The sequence below is a fragment of the Balaenoptera musculus genome, chromosome 2, assembly GCF_009873245.2.
Source record: "Balaenoptera musculus isolate JJ_BM4_2016_0621 chromosome 2, mBalMus1.pri.v3, whole genome shotgun sequence".
Taxonomy (NCBI): domain Eukaryota; kingdom Metazoa; phylum Chordata; class Mammalia; order Artiodactyla; family Balaenopteridae; genus Balaenoptera; species Balaenoptera musculus.
The window spans coordinates 7,672,539-7,694,819 of NC_045786.1; positions in this window are offsets into that span (position 1 = coordinate 7,672,539).

Genomic DNA, 22,281 nt, shown 5'->3' on the forward strand with positions numbered 1-22,281 from the left:
GCAAGTATGAATAAAACACAAAAATTGCTTTTAAGTATTCTGAATCCTATACTGTAGTAAACACCAGACTTTTTACTATTGAAAGACAAAGGTTAATTGTAATTTACTCATTAAAATATTTGAATACTTCTCTGTGCTGGTATCACAGATAGATATGTTAGAATTAAAACCTATCTTTTACTTCTTCTTACCTGTGGGCCTTTTATTTGTAGGAAACAGTAAGGATTAGGGAAACGGCTAGACGTTGGTGAATGAGTTTGGTCATTAAGGAGGTTAAAAGAAATTATAACTCGTGGGCTATGTAATATGACTATGAAACATTGTCTGCATAAAAGTAGTTGTTGATAACTGGAACTCCCGTCAACTAACCCAGATGCAGTCATTAATCAACATTATATACACAAACAAAGAAGGCATATTCACAGGGGTCAATTTGAAATATGTCTGTGAAGCATTTTCTCTTCATCTTGCTTAGTTTCATGCTGGCCAAATCATTAGAATTTCCTCTTTTTTGCTCTGTAGTGGATCAGCTAGTGGTCTGTATCCATGAGAAGGCAAAATGCCCAGTTGAACAATATATCCAGTACTTTTAGGAATATCCCTGGAGATTAATTTTATTTGACCATTTAAGGGAGAAATGTTTAGTGAAATACATTAACGCTCTGTAGGATGACATAGTATATAAAATTACACCTGCCTGATGAGATGTTTAATAAAATTGAGCACCAGTTCTCAAACCTATGAAAAGAAGGAACAAAATATTGTTCTTTAACATGATAAAAAGTTCTACTTAATATCATAGGTAAAAATCATGCTGAATTTACATATATTCAGAGTTATTCACCCTCAACCTGCTACAAAACAATTTCATCGAATACAATACAATTCAATGCAATTATGTACTGAGCACCTACTTTCTAATGCTCAGGATACAGTAAGGAGCAAAACAGGCTTGCTGTCTAAAGCCTACATTTTAGTTTAGGGGTGTTTGGGAGGGAGACAGGTAGGAAGATGGGAAATAAATACATATATGCAATGTCACATGGTGAGAAGTGCAGTGGAGAAAAATACAGCAGGGAAGGCTTAGGAAGCCCAGGGGAAGAGGATGTAATTTAAAGTAGGGGAGTCAGGAGAGGCATCACCGAGAATCTAGCACTCGAGCAAACACCTGGAGGAGGTAACAGGAAGAGCTCTCCCCGTACCCGGGGAAGAACTTTCCAGGCATCCACAGTAGCAGGTGCAAAGGCTCTGAGGCAGGAACATCTCTGATATGTTTAAGCAATAGTGGAGTCTCTGTAGCTGGAAAGAAGCTAATGAGGAACAGAGTCTTAAGTTGCACAGAGAGAGGAGGTAGACCATTTGGGGCTTTGCAAGGAACTCTCAGCACTTTGGAAGATTTTTGAGCAGAAGTATGACAATATCTGACCTAAGTGCTCAAAAATTATTCTAGCTGCGCTTTTGGATTGTGCTAAGGAGGCCATTGCAATAATGCCTGTGAGAGAGCCGGGTTGCTGACACGGAGGAGTGGAAATGGTAGGGAGGAGTGGGATTCTGGAGGAGTTTTGCAGGTAGAGTCAGCAAGTTTTGCTGACAGGTAAAGGTGGATGTGAGTTTCTTTTCAGCATTGGCAGTAGGCAGGATGGAGTGGCCTTCATAATGACTATTTTATAGAGATTTCTATTTTCTTGTCCACATAATAATGTACAAAAAAGAAATGAGCTTTAAAAGGAAGTCCATTAGAAAAGTATGATTATATACCTAGAAGAGGTAAAGTAATCAAGCAAAGCTATTAGAGATAATAGAACAGTGGAGAAAAACTGCTGGTCAGAAGATAGGATCACACGAATAAGTCCTATACTCAAATGCCTTTATTAACCAGCTAAAAAATATACTCAGAAAAGACTTCCAATTTATGATAGCCACAAAATTGGATTATGTGTTAATTACACTTGTATGACGGTATATAACACATATCAAAAAATCTACAAAATTTTCATGGTGAAAAAAATGACTGAATACATAGAGAAATATGTCCTTTTTCTGGATAAGAAGGTCTAATGGGAGCGGCAATTATTTTCTGTTTAATTTGTAGTTTTAAGACAACTTCAGTTGAAATACCAGTGATGTCACTGGTGTTTTGTTAAAGAATTCAAAATAATTGGTTCTATAGTATACTTGGAAAGACAGACAAAAATATGAAAGTTTTAATGAAGAACTAATAATTATGAAATAGACTGTTTAAAAAACAACAACTGAGCCAGTGTAACCCTGGATTAGAAGGAAAAATATAGACCGTTGAAATAAAATAGGGCTTGCATAAATATTTTTTAGTATGTATGAAAAGATAATATATGGCAAGTGAGTGTAATAGAATTATACAGAGCATAGTTATTTTATACATGCTTCTAGAATAATTTGATTTCAATGTGGCAAAAAACAAATTTACCTCAAAGAATTAAAATAGAAAATTAAGTCATATGCAAAGAGTTTATTTAAGCAAAGACAAAAACCATTTTAGATTATTAGAGAAGTTATGAAGAAAAAATGGGCAAAGCTTTTAAAATAAAATTCAAACATCTGTACAATTAAAATAAAACAAAGATAAAATAGCAGCAAAATAAAGAAAAAATATATATATATATATATTTTTTTAATAAATTTATTTATTTATTTATTTATTTTTGGCTGTGTTGGGTCTTCGTTTCTGTGCAAGGGCTTTCTCTAGTTGCGGCAAGCGGGGGCCACTCTTCATCGCGGTGCGCGGGCCTCTCACTATCGCGGCCTCTCCCGTTGCGGAGCACAGGCTCCAGATGCGCAGGCTCAATAATTGTGGCTCACGGGCTTAGTTGCTCCGCGGCATGTGGGATCTTCCCAGACCAGGGCTCGAACCCGTGTCCCCTGCATTGGCAGGCAGACTCTCAACCACTGCGCCACCAGGGAAGCCCCCAGAAAATATTTTTAAGTACTTGCAGGAAGTCCAAGTGTCACATGGGCAGTGTTATTAAATGTTCTTTAGGGTTTCTGATGTTTTACAAATATATTTATGCAACAGATAGAAATTTAATAGGTAAAATATATAAAGAGCTTATAAAATGTCTAAAACTACCACCAGATCTCCCACAGACAAGCATATATGTCTACATCTATTTACAAATATTGTGTAAGCAAATAAGTCACACAAAAGAAAAACTTCTTAACCTCATTTATAAGAAAAGTAAATAGAAATTAAACTAGTTCCAGAGTAAATTACACACCTATTAAATAAGTCAGCATCAGAGGAAGTGCTGATGAATCCTGAAGGTGCCACGTGCAGTAGAGATGACACTATAAATTGATTCAGTTCTTCAACAGGGCAATATTTTAGGCAACATGAAAATATTTTTAGCTTTATTCTAGGAATCTTAGTATGGGGAAGCTTTTGTATGAAAATAATCGAAAGGAAAACAAATGTTATCTGTACAAAGGTGAATTATAGTGGTATTACCTGGGATAGTTAACAACAATAACTAGAAACCAAATAAATGTTCAACACTTGAGAATAGTGAAGTAATCTATAGTTTAATAATCCGATGCAAGGCTGTTTATTATGAGCTTAAGGTGGGGAATTAGAAAAATAATTATCAGATAAGGATTATAGGGAGAAATAGCAAAGGACAAAATTTTGATCATGATCCAAATATCACAGAATGTTTACCTATGGTTAAAGGTGAGAGATGTTATCAAGAAAGGTAGTTGAGTCTAGATGAAAGAATTTGGGATGTAATTTGTGTAACGTTTTAAAAAATCAACATTAAAGAATTAATGTGAACATCTACGTATAGCAATGCATTAATTGGAGGTATTCGGGTGTTACAAGAAATGTATTGATTTGCCCATTTCCTACGCTTTGTCTTCCTTAAGCAGTATTGCTCATTGCATTTTGGAACTGGGGTGGCAAAACACCAAGACTGTCGGCACCTTCATTCTGTGGGCCCTTGGGGAGGGGAGTCCTGGAGTAGGTGGGGCTGGGGGAGTTGACCCAGGCCTCTGTGCTGCATGGAAGACACATGACCTAGGGTTGGGGACAGAGTTGGAGTCTCTTGTGGAACTGGAATGCTGGGCATAGGACAAAGGCAGAGCCAGCTACGTGGATCCAGCCAGCCCAGCACGGATGTGGCAGATGAAGGCTGTGCGTACATCTTGGCACAATATCGGATCCCACTGGGCTCCTTGCTCTGGTTGAGAGCTAAGAAGGACTGTGTTTGCTGGTGAGAGGCATTTGTAACTCCCCTGGATGGCCCAGGGAGGCCAGGGTTGGGACTACCATCCGCAGTTGTACTTCAGAGGAGCAGGTAGAGACCTGGTGTTTGAGCCTGGGTCTGGCCTACAGCAGGACAGGGTAGGTTCTGGGCTGGGATCTCTGAAAAACATTACAGAGAATGTCCAAGGGAAGCATGCCCTCATGTAGGCCTTGTAGGGGGTGGTCATCCACTCTGGAACCCTGTGCATTCATGTTAGGCAACAGCTCCGAGTGAGGGGCCTGGCATGGGGGGCAGGGTGGGGAGAGAGGAGATGTGAACCATCCAGGGACCAGCGTCTCCCAGGGCATTTTATCCTGGTGAAGCAGAAACATGAGGACTGTCTACGGAGATCAAGACCATGGAGTGAAGGTGCTTCAAGCCCTCCTTAGCAGATTAAAATATCTGTTTACACTCCTTCACATATTCTCAACATTTCTGTGCATTTCTACCTTTCTCCTCATCTCATGGGAAGACGCAGCCCTCTTTCCGGTGAAAAGTAACCCCTCTGTCTGGGATCCATTCTCCCTTGATACCTTTGGGATTTATAGTGCCCTTTGTCTTTTCGTCTTGCTGGCTTCTTTTTATGTGCCTTAAAACACAGCCGGGGCTCTTCTGCTTTCCATAGCCACAAACAAACAGCAGTGTCTTCTCTTGACCCTACTAGCTCCTCAATCTGTGCCTTCCTTCTTATTTAGGTATTAAATGATTTCTAAAAACATCATTATTTTACTTATTGAAAATATATCGTAAGGACAATTCGAAAAGTTTTAAACAGGAAAAAAATCAATCATACCATTCTAAAAGAACTAACTTAATTCTGGGGGTAATTATCATATCATCACGTTCCTTAAAAAACAACTTTATTGAGGTAAAATTAACATGCAATAACATGCAGATATTTGAAGTACACAGTTTGAAAAGTTCTGACACATTTCTACATCCATGAAACCACCACCCTAATGAAGATAATGACATACTCATCACCCTCCAAAGTTCCTCGTGCCCCATGGTAATCCCTCCCTCCTGCCTACCCCTTGTTAGGCGTCCACTCCTTCCCACCCCATCCCTATTCCCCAGGCAACTAGTGATCTGCTTTCTCTCACTATACATTAAATTTTCCGATCCATGAGTCCAGTATATTTCTCCATTTATTGTCTTTAATTACTTTTAGTAATGTTTTATAGTTTTCAGTGTAAAGACGTTTCACATCTTTGTTAGATTTATCCCTATGTCATGTTGTCTGATGCAATTATAAATTGTATTTTTTTTTTTTTTTTTTTATTCACACACACACACACTGTATTTTATTTTTACAAGACATAAATAGACTGACACCAAGCATTGTACAGGGATGACCACAACAAAAGCAACAATGATTGCAATTACCAAACATGAAACACACTCATACTATGTCATAATATTGACATTCAGTCCAGTAATCCTCCACTGTAACAGCTCCTTTACTTTGCAGTGAAAATTGATTTGTATATTCTTTGCCTCTGAGTCCTTGTGGGATTTTTTTTTTTTTTAAATTCAGACAGAAAGTCACAAAAATTATACTCATCCTCATCAGTTCACTCAGTCCCATGTAATTAATTTTTTTTTTCATCTTGATCTTTTGTTAGCACTTTTATGAGTTCATCAGTTTTTCATTAGAGTTCTGAAAATGCTTATTCATTCAGTTCAGCAGTACAGTCAGTTACCAGAAACCTGTACTTGTCAGAGTCTTTTCCATGAATTTCTTGAAGATGAAGAAACCCTTTTATAGGAACATATTTGCAAAATCATCAGAGTACACCCAGAACTGTCTATAAATGACAAAAGACTTAAAAATGACCACGGTTAAAGATTTGATGAAAGTTCATAATAATGCAGTTGACAAGAAAATTAGTTATTTCTGAGATATACATTTTAAAGTAATAACTAGGATTATTACTTATAACATTATACCAGAACATATAAGATTTTTAGAAATTTCATGTAATGTCTGAAACATTTATATTAACATATTTCCATACATATTTCCATACAAATACAAATATAAGATTTTTAGAAATTTCATGTAATGTCTGAAACATTTATATTAACATATTTCCATACATATTTCCATACAAATACAAATATAAGATTTTTAGAAATTTCATGTAATGTCTGAAACATTTATATTAACATATTTCCATACAAATAACCCAATGAAAGTTTAGTATTAGTTGTTTTGTTTGTTTTTTTATACTGCAGGTTCTTATTAGGCATCAGTTTTATACACATCAGTGTATACATGTCAATCCCAATTGCCCAATTCAGCACACCACCATCCCCACCTCACCGCAGTTTTCCCCCCTTGGTGTCCATATGACCATTCTCTACATTTGTGTCTCAACTTCTGCCCTGCAAACTGGCTCATCTGTACCATTTTTCTAGGTTCCGCATACATGCATTAATATACGATATTTGTTTTTCTCTTTCTGACTTACTTCACTCTGTATGACAGTCTCTAGATCCATCCATGTCTCAACAAATGACTCAATTTCGTTCCTTTTTATGGCTGAGTAATATTCCATTGTATATATGTACCACATCTTCTTTATCCATTCGTCTGTTGATGGGCATTTAGGTTGCTTCCATGACCTGGCTATTGTAAATAGTGCTGCAATGAACATTCGGGTGCATGTGTCTTTTTGAATTACGGTTTTCTCTGGGTATATGCCCAGTAGTGGGATTGCTGGGTCATATGGTAATTCTATTTCTAGTTTTTTAAGGAACCTCCATATTGTTCTCCATAGTGGCTGTATCAATTTACATTCCCACCAACAGTGCAAGAGGGTTCCCTTTTCTCCACACCCTCTTCAGCATTTGTTGTTTGTAGATTTTCTGATGATGCCCATTCTAACAGGAGTGAGGTGATACCTCATTGTAGTTTTGATTTGCATTTCTCTAATAATTAGTGATGTTGAGCATCTTTTCATGTGCTTCGTGGCCGTCTGTATGTCTTCTTTGGAGAAATGTCTATTTAGGTCTTCTGCCCATTTTTGGATTGGGGTGTTTGTTTCTTTGATATTGAGCTGAATGAGCTGTTTATATATTTTGGAGATTAATCCTTTGTCCGTTGATTCATTTGCAAATATTTTCTCCCATTCTGAGGGTTGTCTTTTCGTCTTGTTTATGGTTTCCTTTGCTGTGCAAAAGCTTTGAAGTTTCATTAGGTCCCATTTGTTTATTTTTGTTTTTATTTCCATTACTCTAGGAGGTGGATCAAAAAAGATCTTGCTGTGATTTATGTCAAAGAGTGTTCTTCCTATGTTTTCCTCTAAGAGTTTTATAGTGTCCAGTCTTATATTTAGGTCTCTAATCCATTTTGAGTTTATTTTTGTGTATGGTGTTAGGGAGTATTCTAATTTCATTCTTTTACATGTAGCTGTCCAGTTTTCCCAGCACCACTTATTGAAGAGACTGTCTTTTCTCCATTGTATATCTTTGCCTCCTTTGTCATAGATTAGTTGACCATAGGTGCGTGGGTTAATCTCTGGGCTTTCTATCTTGTTCCATTGATCTATGTTTCTGTTTTTGTGCCAGTACCATACTGTCTTGATTACTGTAGCTTTGTAGTATAGTCTGAAGTCAGGGAGTCTGATTCCTCCAGCTCCATTTTTTTCCCTCAAGACTGCTTTGGCTATTCGGGGTCTTTTGTGTCTCCATACAAATTTTAAGATGATTTGTTCTAGCTCCGTAAAAAATGCCATTGGTAATTTGATAGGGATTGCATTGAATCTGTAGATTGCTTTGGGTAGTATACTCATTTTCACAATGTTGATTCTTCCAATCCAAGAACATGGTATATCTCTCCATCTGTTGGTATCATCTTTAATTTCTTTCATCAGTGTCTTATAGTTTTCTGCATACAGGTCTTTTGTCTCCCTAGGTAGGTTTATTCCTAGGTATTTTATTCTTTTTGTTGCAATGGTAAATGGGAGTGTTTCCATAATTTCTCTTTCAGATTTTTCATCATTAGTGTATAGGAATGCAAGAGATTTCTGTGCATTAATTTTGTATCCTGCAACTTTACCATATTCATTAATTAGCTCTAGCAGTTTTCTGGTGGCAGTTTTAGGATTCTCTATGTATAGTATCATGTCATCCGCAAACAGTGACAGTTTTACTTCTTCTTTTCCAATTTGTATTCCTTTTATTTCTTTTTCTTCTCTGATTGCCGTTTGAAAAGTTCTGACACATTTCTACATCCATGAAACCACCACCCTAATGAAGATAATGACATACTCATCACCCTCCAAAGTTCCTCGTGCCCCATGGTAATCCCTCCCTCCTGCCTACCCCTTGTTAGGCGTCCACTCCTTCCCACCCCATCCCTATTCCCCAGGCAACTAGTGATCTGCTTTCTCTCACTATACATTAAATTTTCCGATCCATGAGTCCAGTATATTTCTCCATTTATTGTCTTTAATTACTTTTAGTAATGTTTTATAGTTTTCAGTGTAAAGACGTTTCACATCTTTGTTAGATTTATCCCTATGTCATGTTGTCTGATGCAATTATAAATTGTATTTTTAATTTAAATTTCCTATTGTTCATAGTTGGTGTATAGAAATACAGTTGATTTTTGAATATATCTTGTATCCTTCAACTTTGCTAAACTTGCTTATTAATTCTAGTAGGTTTTTTTTTGGTGTGTATGTAAATTCCATAGGATTTTCTACATGAGAGATCAAGTTGTTTGTGACTAAAGACCATTTTATTCTTTCTTTTCCAAACGGAATATGTTTTATTTCCTTTTCTGGTCTTATTGCACTGTCTGGTATCTCTAGTTTGATGCTGAAGAGAAGTCCAGAGAGTAGACAACCCTGCCCTGTTTTTGATCTTAGGGGGAAAGCATTTGGTCATTCTCACTAAATATGATAATAGCTGTAATTTGTTGTAGATGCTTTTTGTCAGGTTGAGAAAGTTCCCTTCTATTCCTGAATTTTTAAAAAAATCAGGAATAGATTTTGAATTTTGTCGGTTGCTTTTTTATACATCTGTTGAGCTGATTTTATGGTTTTTCTTTTTTAGTTTTTTACTATGATGAATTATACTGGTTGCTTTCAGAATGTTAAATCAACTTTGTATTCTTGGGATAAGCCTTGGCTGGTCATGATGTATTATCTTTTTAATATATTGTTAAGTTCTATTTTCTATAATTTTGTTTAGAATGTTTGCATCCTTGTTCATGAGGGATAATTAATTTTTAGTTTTCCTTTCTTATATTGTCTTTGTCTGATTTTGACATCAAGGTAATGCAGGCCTTATAAAATGAGTTCAGAAATATTTCCTCCTCTTCCATGTTCTCAAAGAATTTATGTAGAATTGTTATTTCTTCCTTAAATATTTGCTATAATCAGTGAAGCCATCTGGGCCTGAATTTTTTTTGGGGGGGGGGTGGGAAGTTTTACTTCTTTCTTTCCAATCTGTTTGCCTTTTATTTACTTTGTATTTCTGAAAAAGTCTATGTTTTGCTTTTGTTTTTTTAAGTTACTTTTGTTGTATTAAAGAATCCTAGAATGATGGTTTTTCCTTTAAATTTTTTAAAGGATGTTGCTCCACTGTCTTCTCGCTTATGTTATCAATATTTCTGATAAGAAATCTAATGTTACCTTTACATTTGTTCTTCTGTGTGTAATATATGATTGTTTCCCTCTGGTTGCTTTCAAAATAGTTTCCTTATCACTGATATTGTGCAATTTGATTATGATGTGCCTTGGTGTAGTTTTCTTCTTGTTCCTTATGCTTAGGGTTTGTTCAGCATATAATATGGGGAAGTTCTGGCCATTATTTCTTCAAATATATTTTCTGTGTCTCCCTTTCTTCAGGGGTACAAATTACACATATATTAGGCTTCTTGAAGGTACCCCAGAACTCACAGATGCTCATTCTGTTTTGTTTAAAAATTTTTTTTTAATCTCTGTCTTTCAATTAGAATAGTTTTTAATCTCTGAAAGTTCAAATTGGTTCTTTTTTATATCTTCCATGTCTCTACTTAACTTTTTGAACATATTTAATAAAATTATAATAACTCTTTTAATGTTCTTTTCTGCTAACTCTAACATCTGTGTTAGTTCTGGATGATTTTGATTGATTTGTCTGTTATTAAATGGTCATACTTTCCTACTTCTTTCCATACCTGGTAATTTTTATTAGATGCCAGACATTGTAAATTTTACCTTTTTGGGTGCTGAATATTTTTGTATTTCTATAAATGCTCTTTAGCTTTGTTTTGGAACACAGTTAACTTACTTGGAAGTAGTTTGATGCTTTCATGTCTTGCTGTTCAGATTTGCTAGGCAGACTCAGGGGAGTGATCAATCTATGGCCAATTATTCATCACTACTGAGGCAAGAACTTTCTGAGTGTCCTACCTAATGCACCATGAATTATGAGGCTTTCCTGGCTGCATGTGTGAACAGGTACTATTCCTGGCCCTGTGTGAGCACTGGTCACCAATCTTTCTAATCCTTTTAGGTGGTTCCTTCCCTAGTTTCTGATAGTTTCCTCTCAGTGATCAGTATTCAACTGAATACTGATATAAAAAGGGACCCTTTTATAGATCTCTGAAGTTCTCTCTCTCTGTACCTCTCTCATCTCCGGTACTCTGCCCTGTGAACTCTATCCATCCTGGTGTCCCCTGACTCTCAGCTTTGCTCCTAAATTTGGGGAATCTGCTTGATTCCACTTGGGATCCCCTCTCTGTTCTGTGGCCTGGAAACACTCTTAATTCAATAATTTGGGACAATTAGAAGATGTATTGTGGATCATTGTCCTTTGTTGTCCTGCGCCCAGTATCTTGAAAAGTATTGGTTCATATAGTTTGTCAGTTTTTTTGTTTGTTTTAGGTGGGATGGTAAACTTGTTGCCTGTTACTCCATCTTGGCTGGAAGCAGAAGTTCATTCATATCCTCTTAAAATACAACTATTTACATGGTTGCAGTTAGACTATATGTATCATTTTATGGTCATATAAACATTATATCTCAGACAGACAGTTTCCCTATTTCTAAATAGTTTTCATAATTGCCCTTTTAGTAGCTGCAAAATATTCCACCGTGTGCCAAATTTATTTGAGAGCATTTTATACATTAAAGAATGATTGATTCCAAAAAGGAATTTCAGATGGCTTACTGACCAAAAAAGCCTACTAAATAAGAGTAATACATTATGAATTAAAAGGAAAAACAAGGCTGAGAAAAACCAAGGAAGTGATAATGTCAACTATGATAATATCTGCTCTAATTGAAAGTAAAATTAAGCTTTGGGTATTCTGGCAGCCAACTGTGCCAACTGTGATTAGTTCCATTATTTTCATTATCTGAATGTAAAGGAGACTTAAGGGGAGCTAACAGTTATTGAATGCCTACTATGTGCTGCTTAACCTAAGGTATAATAATATTTGATTCAATTTTCACCTCACCCTCCTGCTACCCACTTGGGGTCACAGAGCAAATGACAGGATAGCTTTCTGATTTCCAAGAGTAAAATGGCACAGCCGGGATTCTAAGGCTAAAGCCATCGGTCACACAGGCTGCCTCAGGAGGGACAGACATTTTCCTTGTACTGAATTCCAAGAGAAATTTCTCACATGGGGCAATTTATACAGGCAGCAGTGAGTGACCCAAACATCAGAGTCTACCCAACAGTTTCATACTAAATACAGAAGAGGTTTTTATTGGCTATTTTTTTTTTTTTTTGCAACAGCTTTTTGTGGGTATGACATTGAACTGTCCTTCAACTGAGGAGCTTTTAGGAGGAGCTACACGGAAAGGAATTATGTAGCTTTCGTGGGATGTAACATTAGCCAAGGATGGAACTTAGTTACTTAGAGGACAGGATTACTGTTCTCCACACGTCCTAGTTCTGTGATCTTGATTGCTCTTGGACAAGGTTTTGAAAAGACCTAGATAGCTCATATCTCACTATTTGTTTGTTTGTTTGTCTGTTTGTTTGTTAAGTGTCTGTTTTACACTAATTGACTCCTCTTCCTTACAGATTGCCCCACAATCCTTCCACTTTGATTTCTAGGTCCATAGCTCTACTAAGAGCTCTGGGCATCTTTGTTGAGGGACCATTGTCACTGGAATTCTGGGGTGTTCTCCCTCCTCCTCTGTCAGACTGCTAGTTTTCCTCACAAACTCCCCATGTTCTACCCAGCCCTTCCCGGGTGCTGTCTTTGCCCCTGTCTTCTTGTATTTAACATTTTAGCATCTCCATTTGGTGCCCAGTTGAGTATTATTGAGCACCTGCTGCTCTGAGCTTGATGCTCAGAGCTATGGGATTTCACAGAGAGGAATGGTACCTAGTTCTGACATCTGGTTGTTCATATTATTATCCTCCTAGTAGGAGGATAATAAAAGAAAGTGAATGATTGTCATCAAAAACAGTAACTTAAAAGTTGTACAGGCAAAGCAAATTTGAATGCCCAAATGGAAAAATGAGGGAATATTGCATGGAGGATATAACTTCTGACATTGAAAGTTTTGTAAACATACACACTTTCACGGGACTCAGTTGATGTGGCTCCCAGCCTTGCTTGGCCCTGCCGTGGCCTCCGGGATTTAGCTGTGTGCTCAGTGGGGAGCCCAGCTGCGCCGTCACCGTCCCTTCCCTCCTCCTGGCACTGCCGGCCATCCCAGCCTCCTTCAGGGCGTGGGCCAGGCTGCGGGCCAGCTCCCATCACATGCACTGAGGAAGGACCATCAGCACTTCCAGTGCCCGCGTCCCATCTGACTGACCCACAAAGGCTGCGGGTGTCCCTCTGTTTCTGGGCTCAGATGCCATGCCTTTCTGTTCACAGCTACCTGGAGGAGCTGGTCAGGTCACTCTGAGATGTAAGGGAGCTCATGACCTGTGGAGTCCCTTTGGCCAACCAGAGTCAGCTGATGGGCAGGATCAGGCTGGTGACCCCCCCAGTTCCTCTCCTTGATGTACTGTCCCAGGGAATAAAGTTCCATGCCTGTCTGGACACCTTTCCTCACCACCGAGCGTCTATACTGTGACCAGCTGCATAGGTACCACCTGGTACCCACTCTCATCCCCTCCCACCTCCTTCACTCTCGCTGCCCTGAGATGACACCTCCCAATAATGTCTTCATGTGTGAGATCTGCTATAGGCTCTGTTCTCTAGATTCTTTCTTCTAGGGCAAAGATTCAGGGTGAGGCTTTACAAGCAAAGTACAGAGAGAGGAAGGCAGGTGTGCCAAGGTCCAACATTGGTGGCTGACATGAAATCTCTCACCCTGGTGTGTTTTAGGCTTCTCAACGTCCGGAACTTCTTGGGCTGGGCCCTCTTCGGGGTACACCCTCCCTCTGCCCACATCCGCCAGTTGCAACAGCACCGATGTTCACTTTTTCCTTATGCTGTCTATATTTTCCAAGTACTTAGTCCATGTGGAATCATAAACCAGAAGTCATAAAAAAGAGGTTCTGCTTATTCCTTAAATTCCAGCTCAAAAACAATGACGTTCTTAAAGCTGAAAGTAAACTCTCTCTGCTCTGTGCTGCCTGAACGGTTTTTAGGTCACTTTATAGCATTTATCACATAACGTCTTGTACCATAAATGATTCTTGGGTATCATCACATCTACCAGATAAAAAGCTCCTTGAGGGGAGAGATTATGACTGAGTTTTGCACCTTCTACCAAGCCTATCATAGAACACAGCACACAGTAGGCACTCAGCAAAGATCAGTTGAATACACTTAGCAACCTATGCACGAGGTGAAGATAACCCTGTAGATACGTTCCTTAAATCATTGCTATTATTATGGTTAATTTTGAATTTTTTTTATGAAACCCACCAGCACATCTAGAATGTTCTGACAGCTTGGTGCAAAGCCACACTCACGTGACTCAGATCATGCTGTGAATTTCCAAGCACCTGGCAGTGGGGAGTGATTCTCAGAAGTTCCTGAGGTCAAGGGCATTAAAGTCCAATCCAACAACATGGAAGGGAGTTTTGACCCATTGGGCCACCATAGGATAAACAATGAGAGAAGAAACTTTTCATTCACTCAGTTAATATTTTTGAGCGCTTACTTTATGCCAAGCACTGTGATGATCAAATAAATTGCTTTTAAAGGTATAAATTATATAGGGGCAACAGCTATACCCATCCATAGGAACTTTTAAAAGTTATTAATTTCTTCCCCCCAGTTTTTATTTAGAAAATTGTTTTCCATGTTCCTATACTTCATACTGTGTAGTTAATTCTAAGGAGTTTTTGGAGTCATTACAGCAGGTGAGTAAAGGGAGAAATCGGGAAAGGACATGAGAAACTGTTGCCAGAAGTATTAGTAATTGCTATTTTTAGTTGAAAAAGTGGACTCCATAATAAGATATAAGCTTGGCAGTGCTCATAAAAAAAGATGCTTTAATTTTCTTAAATCTCTGATTCTGGGAAGCCTTTGGAGCCAGTCATTATATAACAAGACTGTGCAGACTTCCTTTTTTTTTTTTTCCTTTGACATCTTCCCAGGAAAATGCTGCATGATATGATTTTCAAAGCTAATTTCCTTTTTTTCTTGTCTTAAGCAGTGTCCCTTGCTACAAATTAGCCTCCCTAAGCTAGAGAGTCTCCTTCAAAATTCCTAACAGGCAGCCTGGTGGAGAGATGGGAGGGAAGGGAAGGGAGGGAGCAGGGCGGGAGGGAGGGAGGGAGAGAGAGGTAGAGGGTGTCTGTCTGCCGTGTACATGTGGTGCAGGCAGGGAGATCAGAACGCTCACAGAACAGGCAGTGTAATTACATGGTCCTTGGAAGTATGTTAGCCCCACGGGGAACTCGGCTTGCCCTTCTACCTAGGGAGGAAAAGTAGATTTGGGGATGGTGGAAGGGGTCAGTTCATAACTGACTTGCTGCTCGGTAGTGATGAGGGTATCTGCCGATCTCCGGTGACCGCCTGATGCTCGTGGTCAGGCTTCACCCTCTTGCTCCCAGATACTTGAGTTTGCAAAAGGAACACACCTTTCTGCAGGAAAGAAGATACTGACCAGCTTGCGAGCGGTAGGTTGACATCCAGCGTGTTTATGCAGCAGAATTGCTGAGAGATGCAGAGAAAACGGGGTGGGGGGGGGTGGGGGGGTGTTATTCGGGCTGATTGATTTATCTCCAATAGGAAATGATTTAATTGTCAGTTAAAAGAAGAGCTGCTGCCTAGGCTAAGGTATCAGTTAAGCATCCTGTGTTCTAAGCTTTTATGTTTGTGTATGATGTGCTTGTACAGCTTAGGGAAGCTAGGCAGGACTCACCTTTAAATAACCTGCAGCTTCCTATTTTTCCTTTTTTTTTCCTCTCTCCCTAAGCACTGTTCCCACCCCTTCTTGCCAACATCCCCCTGACCTCCCCCGCCACCCCACGTGAAATGTGGCCGCTCGCATCCCGAGCCCTTTGCATCCTGAGTCTGGATTTCTGGCTGTTTTTGCTGCAGGTTTCTGTGGATGCTTTGCAGTCACCCAGGGCCCAGGCGGACTGACTGTGCAGGAGGTTTGTGCGTGGGAATCGGAGACCATGGCAGTGCAGCTGGTGCCAGACTCCGCGCTCAGCCTGCTGATGGTGAGTGCTTGGGAGGCGGAGCCCAGGCAGCGCCCAGCTCCAGCCTCCCCGCATCACACCCCGCACACCGTGGTCTGCCGCTGCTGCTTCAGTGGCTGCAGACACGTTCAGACTCGCTCTGCTTTATCCCACATGCTCTTCTGAGGTGATTTCTGGGGTAAGAGTCTCAGCCATGACAAAGCATTCCCAGGGAAAAGAAGCGTTAGATTTGCCATTTTAGAAACTTGTTGCTTAATGCTATTTTGAGAGATGTGCTGGCAGACAGGTGCTGAGAGCCCCTGGAAATAGATTCCCACCAACGCCTCCCCCTGGCTCTCTGCATCCTTCCCCCCTGCCCCACCCGCGCCTTTTGTATCTAAATCGGGGTAATCATGTTTGTTTACATCTTCTGTGGCAACTGTGGAATTTTTTTGCTCGCAGGGCGATCGAATAGGCTCTCCTTTCTAGGTACCCGTGTGTCTGCTTAGATTTCCCCATAGAAGCAGCCCAGGGGGTTGGCTGTGGCCTTTTGTGGCACTTGGGCTGCAGAGCTGGAGAATGCTTATCTCCCAACCACATTGCTGGGGAGACCCTGGCAGCCCTCATATGGATCACTGACCTACTTTCAGCTGCTCTGTGGTTTCCCTCATGTTAAGAAGGCCTCCTCTCTTAGTATATTTAAGCAAACAAGGTCAGTGGCATCACCTTGTTTTAACCCAGTCAACCTTTTGCTTGGCCCTAGGTTCAGGGTTTGCTTTTGCTGTCCTGTTGCTATACCCTCCTCCTCACCGAGTAGCCCACATGCCCTCAGAGATGCTGACGGAAGCTGCCTGTGTCAGCTTGGTGTGTGAGTGGGTGTCACAGTGGCCCGGGAGATTTTACACACAAAGCATAAGTACTTCTGCTGTGTATATTGATCTCTGTTTTCCCACTGAGAAGGGGAGGTGTTGCTCTTTGAGACCTGGGGAGTTTATTAAGTTCACTGGGAAGAGGAGCCAGCTGGGAGCCTGTCTCCTGGGTGGTGAGCCAGGTCAAGCTAAGAGACAGATATACCTTGGTTCTGTGTTACCCCGGGTGTGGTTTCGGCCACAGAGGTATTTGCAGTGATTGAGATCTCACGGGTCTCTGCTGACTTCCGATGTCACTGGGAGAGAAGGATGGGAAAGAATGAAATTTGTTTTCTGGGGAAATTACCCTTTATACATCTTCCGTCCCTCATGAATTCTATTGTCTGGTGATGCTTTAGCCTCCATTGTCTGCCTGTGGCCACATAAGTGGAGGGTAGGGGTTCTGAGTATCGGTGACTGTGGCAGGCACGGAAGTGGCAGTAACTGCGAGGACCAGGGGACTCCCGGGAAACTGGGAGTCTGGGTTATGTGCGAAAAAGAAATAGAGATGTGTACACTCACGTGCAGGTATGCACGTGTATATTATCTAATACCGTTTAATAATACAGAAATAAATCCTGCATTATGCTAAGGCAGAGAAGAAACATGTTCTTGAAAAATGGCCTGCTTGCCTCAAGATTTCTGCTCTGAATTCTCCCCCATGCTTCTGAGCACTCGGATTTGTGTCTGTTTTACTGGGATCCCTAAGGATGCATCCTCGGTGCCCAAGCAGCTCAACAGCCTGGCCCAGCTGCTCCTGCCACATACACACCCACGTTCTACTGTTCCCGGGGCTCCCAAATATCATGGTTGCCATCCTGGAGGTCTCTGCAGCCCAGACTTTATCCTCTGTTTGTCAGCGGCCTCTGCCCTCAGATCTCTCCCCAGCACTCACCTCCTGCCCGGATTAAAGGGTTGTGTGCACGTCTTGCTCGGAAGCAGGGGGAGATAGCTCTTGACACTGTGATGGACCATTAGATTAGAGAACCCTGGAGCATTGTGTGTAATCGGGGTCAATGCATGTTTTCTGGTTCACATGTGGTTTGCGGGCATTTTCTGCTACGGACTTCATTGCTTTTTTCATTTTTAAAGGGTAAAACTTAAAGTAATTGCGTCCCTGATCAACTACATGATGAGTCTCAAAATTTATAAGCAAGTCCAGGAGGAAAGAAAGGAGGAAAAGAGGCCATTTAACAGAGTTGCTTTGGCTGTGAGTTCAGGAAGGAAGCTGTAAACATTATTACTTATTAGCTAATCAATCAGCCAATCAGTTCTCAGTATTTATGGAGCGCTCACTGACTGAGGGAAGCAGCATGGTGTAAGAGCAAGAGCGGGAGCCCGAAAAAATACCCAGTTTGGGGGAAGGTCACTATCAGGTTTCCTGATGGCAATTCTGGTTCTGTGCCATGGAGTTGCTGGGCTGCAGGGAAGGCCAGGCAGGGGGATACAGCCGTGTCCCTTGCTTTTGGATAAGGAGACAGCCAGAGGCTGTACTCAGCGTAGACTCTGAATGGCTCAGGGCAGAAGATGTTTACTTGGTTGTGGAAATGGCAGCAGAGTTGAGAGTGGGAGAGCCCTGCGTCCTGTTCCCAGCTCTGCCACTCACTGGGTGATCCTGGGTATGTCACATCCTCTCTCTGTTCCTTAGCCATTTGCTAACGGAGGGGGTCATACTCATCACTAGGGTCCTCTTCAGCTCTGTTAAGCATGATTTGAGACCTCTAGGGATGATATCTAGAACAGAGCTCCTAATGCTTTATTCGGCATTGTGTCTTATTTGCATCCTTAGCACGTGAACAGTGGTGCTTTTGGAAATGTGTTTCCATCCATGAGGCTTTTAAGCCAGGGCAAGTATGTTTCATAGTATTTGCTGGAATGGGTGATCATTAGGGTTCATTCACACTCTGCTATCAGGAGTCCTACCCCACGGGAGCCTCATTTGTACTATAGAACAAGAGCAGGTGACTTTTGAGAAATACCTAAGGTGCCTTTGCACCGTGGTGCTGGTTTGGGGCATCTGGGAGGGGTCCTGGGCTGTGAGCATGCTCTGACTCTTTATGGTGGGGGGATTTCACTGATGCTTTCAGTGGGGAGCTGCCATGGGGGTGATGAGCAGCCGTGTAATATGGAGCCCCTCAAACAACCAAAGAAGGGTGGTCTTGGAGAGGATGGGTGCCGGTGGTGGAGACAGCCTCCCATGGTGTGGAAAAGCCCATCTTTGCAGAAATCTTGGAAAGCAAGAAAAGATAATGCTGCGTTCACCACGCTGTTGGGAGCCTTCAGCCTGATGTGACTAATTGTAGAGCAGGGAGCTCTTGGCTGTGTGTCATTTTCTGAAGTCATGTGAGTTTGGGGGACACTGCAAGGGCTGGAACGTACTAGAGCCAGGGATTCGTTGATTATTTCTGAGTGACAGGATAGAGATTCATAACCGAGGGCATACCGAGGTGGTATTATGACATTTTGCCTCTTAGATTCTGAAAGCTCTGACGCTGATTAAAATGGTTTTAAATGTAAATTAGCTGGCTAGGTAATAGTGCACATTATGCTTTTCTACAAACAAAATTTCTTTATATACATTATCTCACTTAATCCCTTCAACAATCCTATTTTTAAGACAAAAAAATTGATAATCAGAATTAGGGAAACTGTCAGTGATCACACATCAGAATTTGATATGCAAAGTCTCAAAATTGGGGTCCTCAGACTCTCAAGCCAGTGCTCTGACACTGTATTACAGCTTGAGAACTTGGCTACCAGGATCTTCTAACACTTTGGATCAGGCCCTCAGGGGGGCCTTACCTCGGAGCCCTTCTGCATTTTCCATGTTTCTACGTGGGTAACCCTGTCTTCTTGATTATCATTATTCTTTTCCATGTAGAAATGTAAAATCAAAAACTGATACCACAAGTATGGCTCAAGACATGTGGTTTGACTCTAGCCAAATGAAGTATTTTTATATCCATAAAAGACTTGCCATGTTTTCAAGGTCCCATTCTCTTGGACTCTGTTTCTAAGAAATTGCCAAGAGTCATGTTTTACGATAGGAAAATTAAATATGTAAAAACTCTAATTCATAATTCAGAGAAATTAGTAGGTGGTTATTCACAATGAATGAAGGGTGTGAATTAGACTATCCTGAAGGTTCTTTCCATTCCAAGAAAAATTGATTTCATATTTCTGGGATTTTCTCTAATAGAGTCACTCTTTGATCTGTTTTCAATAGATTCCAGTTGATAACCTGCTGTCCTGTAACTTTATCTCTCTCATGTCATTTCATTTCATTACAGATTCTTCTGTCGTCAGCCATTTTCCTCATTTGGACACTTTCCTTTTTAATTATCCAACAAATATTTGCTGAGTATCTACTCTGTACAAGAAGACTATAAGGGGGTCACTGGCTTTAGTGGACTTACAGTCTAATTGGAGAAACAGGATAGAGACACATGGAGACTATGTTAGGAATTCACAGGACAGCTTCAGAGAATCACAGAAGAACTATAATAATACAGTGTATACCATCACCGAGCGAGCCCTGGGGTGTGCTGAGTTCAGAAGTCCTGGTGTGCACTGATTGTTAGAATGGAGGAACTGGCAAAGCTAGGCAATATGTTGAGGAATGGATGTGTTAAGAGAGCAGATTTGAGGTGAGGAGAGTGACTGAATTACAACCAAGTCTAGATTGTGTTTGCGAGATGGAAAAGTCATCTGGTTTAGATAGAGTGGCTGTAGGTAACACAGGGTTACATGGTCAGAAGGGCAGGCTGGGGTGTGACCAAGGTTCTAGTTCTATTACTATAACCTAATTTTCATCTAAATTCGACAAGTGACAGATCTGTATTGAGAATTTCTGATAAGACCACAGATTTTTCTCCAGATCCCCATTGGCAAAGGGCATAGAATAAAATTGAGTTCTGTCTTGAGGAATCTTGCTCTTGAGTTAATAATAATAATCCTTATGTCTTTTCAAAGTGCTTTTGCATCTGTTGTCTTACCAGATGTCCTCTGCAAGCCGAGTGGGACAGGCACTCTTTCTTTTATATAATGAAGCTGAGACTCAGAGAAGTTAAATGACTTGCCCAAGGTGAAATTGAGATATTACCCAGGTTTCCATGATGGCTAACTCATAAGTTTGAAAATGTGATATTGACAGCCTTTATGGAAATTCAGAGAATATTACAGAGTGTAACCATCTAAAATATTGTACACGGTGTGGGACCATCTAAACATGGGGCTTGGGACAGGGACCCTGGATGTTCTGGTCTACAGGTGTGACTGGTTCTTAGTATCATTTATCTTTCTGGTTTAGTTAAAGTAGAATAATTATTCAGAAGTCTCTGGGAAATCTCATGTCATTGTTACAACTAAGGCAGTAGCTAAAATCCTTCTTACACGCAATTATCTAGTTTCTAAGGTGCAATTTTCTATGGGTAAATCTGAAATCTTGATATCAACAATTTTTGTCATTAGTGTTTAATGTATAAATTTATTCGTCTCAGAGGGTGAAATTTGAAATCAATGACAGTCACATCACCTCTCTTAGATCATTTTTTTTTGCTAAATATATTTTTATTTCATTTTATGTCAAATCTGTCTCTCTGGTTGAGACAGAGACCTACTCAAACTAGCATTAGTGAAGAGAGAAAGGTATTGACCGATGTAATTGGGAAGTCCAAGAAATGACACAGTTCCAGAAAAAGCTGGATTGAGGACTTTGAGTGACTGCATCAAGACCCTGTTTCTCTGCCTCTCCCGGTGTCTTGATTCTAGTTTGCTCTCTGTCACCTTCAGGCTCTGACAGATTCTTCCCCCAGCAGCTCTGGGGTTACTTGTCCTTAGAGTTAATGAACCCAGATAAATGAGCAAGACTTTCCTTACAAGTTCCTTTCTTACCATCTGTTTGGCCCTGTTGGATAATAGCCTTGTCCCAGGCAAATCACTGGGTCCAGGGGTGGGTTCTTTGACTAAGCAGGTTGGCTTTTGTTTCTGGACCTGAGGTGAGGAAGGAGATGGGTCAATTGGCTGTGATAACTCCATCTGAATCACATGGAATGGGAAGGGCAGGTTCCAAAAGGAAAAGAACCTCCAGAAGAGGGGAAGGGATATAGCAAGGCAAAAACAATAGAAGTCCCTTACAGTGGTCATTGCACCTAGTTTACCATTATGGGGCTCCTACAGAACTAGTCAGGGAGGTAAAGCATCAGTGAACCCTAAATCATAGGTTCCGTTTCCCTCAAAATAAAGATAAATGGGAAAGCCCAGTTGTCTAAATAGTTTATGTCAGGTTGAACTAGTCCTGCCATCTCTAAAGTGGGGTAATAATAGCTACTACATAAGATTTGGAATAATTCAATGAGATGTGCATGTAAAGTACTTAGCACTGTTCCTGGACCAAAGCCAATTCATAGTAAGTACAGTTGTACCTCAGTATCCCTGGGAGGTTGGTTCCAGGACCCCCGTGGATACCAAAGTCCTCAAGTTCCTCATATAAAATGGCATAGTGTTTTAATATAACCTACACACATCCTCCCATACACTTTAAATCA